At 41.5% G+C, this 5,339-nt stretch overlaps 1 pseudogene; it reads right to left on the bottom strand.

Moving 5' to 3' along the window:
- The window catches only part of LOC114639281, a 48,190-nt pseudogene that overhangs the window by 1,778 nt on the left and 41,073 nt on the right, over positions 1–5,339 (bottom strand).

The raw sequence follows: 5,339 nt of genomic DNA, 5'->3' as shown, positions 1-5,339 counted from the left end.
TCTCTCTCTCTCTCTCTCTCTCTCTCTCTCTCTCTCTCTCTCTCTCTGTATTGCATGTGTGTGCACGATCAAGCTTGTATGTGTGAAAAGGCAGGTGCCCATAGGTGCCATCATCTTACCTAGAATGGCTGATCACTAGTGTCCAGTATCTACCTGTTTCTGTTCTTCAATGCTGGGGTGCTGGGGTTCCAGGCACATATGGTCATGCCTAGATTTTTTTTTTAATATGCATGCTGGGGATTTGAAAGCATGTCTGTATGCTTGTGCGGTGTCATTATCTGGTGACCTGATTTCCTAGCTCTGCAGACATTGTAAATGTGGCCATTTCTTTATAAGAGAGCAAGGCTTTGACTTTTGCCAATGAATATGCTCTGAAATTGATACAACCCTAACTTATCCACTTCCTTCTCCTCTAGTTCTACATCCCAACTCTTGCGAAAATTTCTCAAAGTAAAGCATTTGGCTTTCAGAATGCAGTGGAAGAACAGCAGAAGGTGAGAATGAAAATAAGGAATGATTCTACTGAGATAATTGGCCTATGACTCATGGCCTATGTTGACAAGACTTGAAGGGATGCAAAAGTGTGATCTTCTGTTGGGAGCCGACTCTGAGCAGAAAGCAGCTATCATCTTTACAGCCATCTCGAGCCATATACCCTGACAAGAGACTTGTTTTCAACAGCCTACAACAGCTGAGCACACTCTGATAATTATCTTGATATATCCATGATTTCCTTTCAATCAAGGCCAGGCAGTGGTGGTATACACCTTTAATCCCAGCACTTGAGACACTCAAGGCAAGACTCAAGGAGAGATTAAAGGCGAGACTCAAGGAGAGACTTGAAGAGAGATATAAAAGGAGAGACTTGAGGAGAGACCAGAGCAAACTCTGTCTCGTCTCCAGAACAGACTCTGTCTCATCTCCAGAGCAGACTCTGTCTCGTATCCAGAGCAGATTCCCTGTCTTGTCTCCATTCTTCGCATCTCCGTCTCCACTCTCTCTCTTGCTAGGCCCTGACCCTCGGACTGGAGCAACAGAACAGGGCGTTACAATCTTCAGAGAGACAGAAAGTGATGGTAGAAAGAAGGTCTGGGAAAGAAGAAAGATACTTAGTGGAGGACAATGACTAGGTTAGCAAGAAGGCTACACCACTGGAATTTAGGCATGAGAATCAGATGAAAACAACCCATGATGTTGCTGTGGGCAAGAGTTTTGTAGTAATGAAAAAGAATAAAAGTGTTTCTTATAGAAGTCAAGAACTCCTGTGGTTATGTTCTTCTTGTAGATTGTTTGAGTGGATGAAGCTCAGCCACCTGCATAGATAGTCTAGTTGTCCAGAACACTGGTAAGTTTAGGTTGTGGTAAGAGGACACATAGGAAACCAAGCCTCAGAAGTCAATTAAAATGCAGCTGAATAATTAATCCACAATATCCATGGGATAGAGAAAGGCCAGGGAAGGTGGAATTAGGGATCTAGACGAAGGAAAGGGCCATTGACCTGAGAGTAGGTAAAGCAGTGTGTGGACAATAACATGGCCCTTTACCCTTTGTCTCACAAATACACCATACAGTTTACTCTAAAACAAGGAATAGAGCTGTGAGAATAACATTCTTCCATGAACATGTATCAGAATTATATGGAATCACTCAGAAATTTTAGCTCAAAAAAGCTTAAGAACCATTCAGAGAAAGAATGAGGGTGTGTGATGGTTTGTATATGCTCTGCTCAGGGAGTGGCACTATTAGGAGGTGTGGCCCTGTTGAAGTATGTGTGGCCTTGTTGAATTAGGTGTGTCACTGTGGGTGTCGGCTATAAGGCCCTCATCCTAGCTGCCTGGAAGTCAGTATTCTGCTAGCAGTCTTCAGATGAAGGCGTAGAACTCTCAGCTCCTCCTGCACCATGCCTGCCTGGATGCTGTCATGCTCCTGCCGTGAGGATAATGGACTGAACCTCTGAAACTATAATCCAGCCCTAATTAAATGTTGTCCTTTATAAGACTTGCCTTGGCCATGGTGTCTCTTCACAGTAGTAAAACCCTAACTAGGACAAAGTGGATGGGTGGGGTTCTGAGAAGAGGAAAGAGTGAAGTGTGGAAGTCAGGGTATGTGATGGAACATGTAGGTCATTACAGTCTTCATGGCCTTATGGGTGATAGATACAGGACAGGATGAAGGAGGGAGATTCCACTTAAAGCAGAACTCCTTTTCTAGAATGTAGATCTGTATTTAGTGTAGAAATAAAGGGGAGAGTGGTAGAGGGTGGTCCACGAGGGTTTTAGGGAGAGGCTGGGGCAGACAAATCTTTCTCAGCATCAGATGGGAATAGGAATATAAATTAAGTTCTCTCTCTCCTCCCCCTCAAAGTCATCTCAAGTTGTCCCAAGGACAATGTTGTGAAAAGGACATCTTTGAAGAAAACCCTGAACAACGCTTTTTAAAGAAGATAAAGCAAATCCAATTTGTTGAGTTGTTTCTGCTGTGCTCAGAGATAAATCACATCATTGTACTTTATCAGCAGATTGGTGGGCAGTTTAACAGCTAAAAACTGAAAACAAACTGGAAAGGGACTCTGGTGTCTCCGAAGAATACATTTTTTAATGTGGGGCACTGGAGACTGTGAGTCAGGTCTGTACAAAGGAACACAAAGTGATGATGTAATTTGGGGCAGCTTGAGAGGGAGAATTTTCAGAGGGTTGGGAGGGGAGTAGGTGGGCTGACAGCAGTCAGTATCCACTCTTTTTGAGTGGATGCTTTATAGGATGTAAGTGCTTATGTACAAAGGGACTTAAAACTACTCTATTATTTAGGGTTTCCATTGCAGAAATGAAATACCATGACCACGAGGCAAATTGAGGAGTGTCTTAGGGTTTTACTGCTGTGTACAGACACCATGACCAAGGCGATTCTTATAAGGACAACATTTAATTGGGGCTGGCTTCCAGGTTCAGAAGTTCAGTCCATTATCATCATCGAGGCAGGAGCATAACAACATCCAGGCACGTATGGTGCAGGAGAAGCTGAGAATTCTACATCTTCATCTGAAGGCTGCTAGGAAAAGACTGGCTTTCAGACAGCTAGAAAGGAAGATCTAAAGCCCACCCCCATAGTGACATTCTTTCTCCAACAAGGCCACATCTACTCCAATAAGGCCACACCTAATAGTGCTATGCCCTGGACCAAGCATATTTAAACCACCACAGGGAGTAAAGCATTTATTTAGCTTATACTTCCATATCACTGTTCATCATTGAAAGAAATCAGCACAGAAACTCAAACAGGGCAGGAACCTGGGTGCAGGAGCTGATGCAGAGGCCATGGAGGGAAGTTGCTTACTGGCTTGCTTTTCTGGCTTGCTCCACCTGCTTTCTTATAGAGTCTAGGGCCACCAGCCCAGAGATGGCACCCCTCATAATGGGCTGGTCCCAATCCTTCATTGATCACTAATTGAGAAAATGTTTTACACCTGTATCTTATGGAGGCATTTTCTCAACTGAGCCTACTTTCTCTGATGACTCTAGCTTGTATCAAGTTGACACACAAACACAGCCAGTACAGCTTCTAAAGCATCCAAAGTTACAGTGGTGCCTCTCACTAGGCACTGTTTAGGGTTAGATAGTGGCTCAGAGTTCAGGTCTACTAGTATGACACTGGATGATTTTGGTTCACTTGTAAGCCAAATAGGGATAATAACTACTTGTTCCAACTGATTATTGTGAGAATAAAGTAAGGCATTTTTCTAGAAAGTACTCAAGAGAAGCAGGATTTCTGTGATTTTGACAACCCAGTCTGGGTTGTATAATGTGTTCTTGTTTCAAAACCAAACTGCATAAGACCAAACCAAACCAAACCAAACCAAACCAAACCAAACCAAACCAAACCAAACCAGTATGCAGAAAAGTTTCTATTGTGAAGTCCAGTGTTCTCTCATAGTTATCTGTATTTTATATGTTTTATATTATATACAGGTACACATATGCATGAACTCTTATAGTCATGTCCCACCCTGATTGCTATAATTTGACAGAATTAAACCATGGATTTTTCCACCATTAAGTTTCAGCCATACATACATTACCATACATTGGGAAAGACATACTAAATTCCTAAACAGAAAACCTTGTCATTGAAATAACCATGGGTTTGCCTAGGTCTTCACTGTTCCTGTAAATGTGAAGGCCAGGTGGAGCAGTCATTGGTGCACCAAAGTCATCATTATGTAGCTACAGCATCATCTCTGCCACAGAAGAACAAATTGTCCTTGAGCTAATTATAGTGTAAAAGGGATAGTAGTCCTTTGGTGTGGGACACAGACATCCTTTTGGTGAACCCAGAAAGCTTTTGTCGCCACTATTTTAATGTTCTGTATACTCTCCCAGCCTGCCTTTCCAAAATTTTCCATACATATTTTTATGAGTTTATCTCCTCTACTAGGTAATGAACTCCTCAAATATTACTAAAAATATTATAAATGATATTTACAGCTTTTATCTTTTTCTAGTTACAGCATTAATGTTGGTGTCTTTTAGCTCTCACAGAATCCAGCACATGATCAGACTTAAAAAATGCTCTCAGCTATCTTCTGGAGAACTGCAGGTAGATCATAATTCAAGGCAGTGTACCATATAGACCATGACATGTTTCAAGGCACAGGCCAAGAAGATTTTGTACTTTTCCACCACCTGGACCCTCTTACCCCCTCCCCTTGTAAAACATGCTATAAAAAAGCATTTCATGTTCAAAAAAAAAAAGGAAAAAAAAATAAAATACATCTACTGCCAGGGGAAAAAAAATGCTCTCAGCAAGAATAGATAAACCCTGTTAGAATTAGATATGTATTCATCTTGGGCAATTGGAATCATTATCCTGGACTCTCCATGTCCTGTCTATTCTTCTTGGTATATATTAGATCATACTAACTAGCTTGAGTGACAAAATATGACATGATTATTATAATTTTGATTATTCCCTGATCTGTATGCTAGATTCCATGAGCCGTGTGGAGTCAAACTGAATCATTTCTGCCTAGACATGCAGTGGACATACAGACCCTCTCTGATGTTCAGACATGACAGTTGTTTCTTCTCCTATTGTCTTTCTGCCTTCTTCATCTGAGCAAATGGCACTGCCACCCACTCAGTTGCTTAAAACAAAAATGTAGGCATTGTCATTCCATTTCTCTTTTGGTCAATATGGAGTCCAGGAGAAAATGCTCTCAACACTGCATCTGGCTGTTTCTCACCACTTTTCCATGCTTAACTCCTTTGCCCATGCTATCTCCCTTACAATAACATTAAAATTATTCCCAAATAATTTCTGTGCCTTTTCATTCATATATATAT

Source organism: Grammomys surdaster, unplaced genomic scaffold (assembly GCF_004785775.1).
Source record: "Grammomys surdaster isolate TR1022 unplaced genomic scaffold, NIH_TR_1.0 125692, whole genome shotgun sequence".
Lineage (NCBI taxonomy): Eukaryota > Metazoa > Chordata > Mammalia > Rodentia > Muridae > Grammomys > Grammomys surdaster.
The sequence above is the reverse complement of the archived record's forward strand: the minus strand, read 5'-3'. Positions and strand labels throughout refer to the sequence as shown.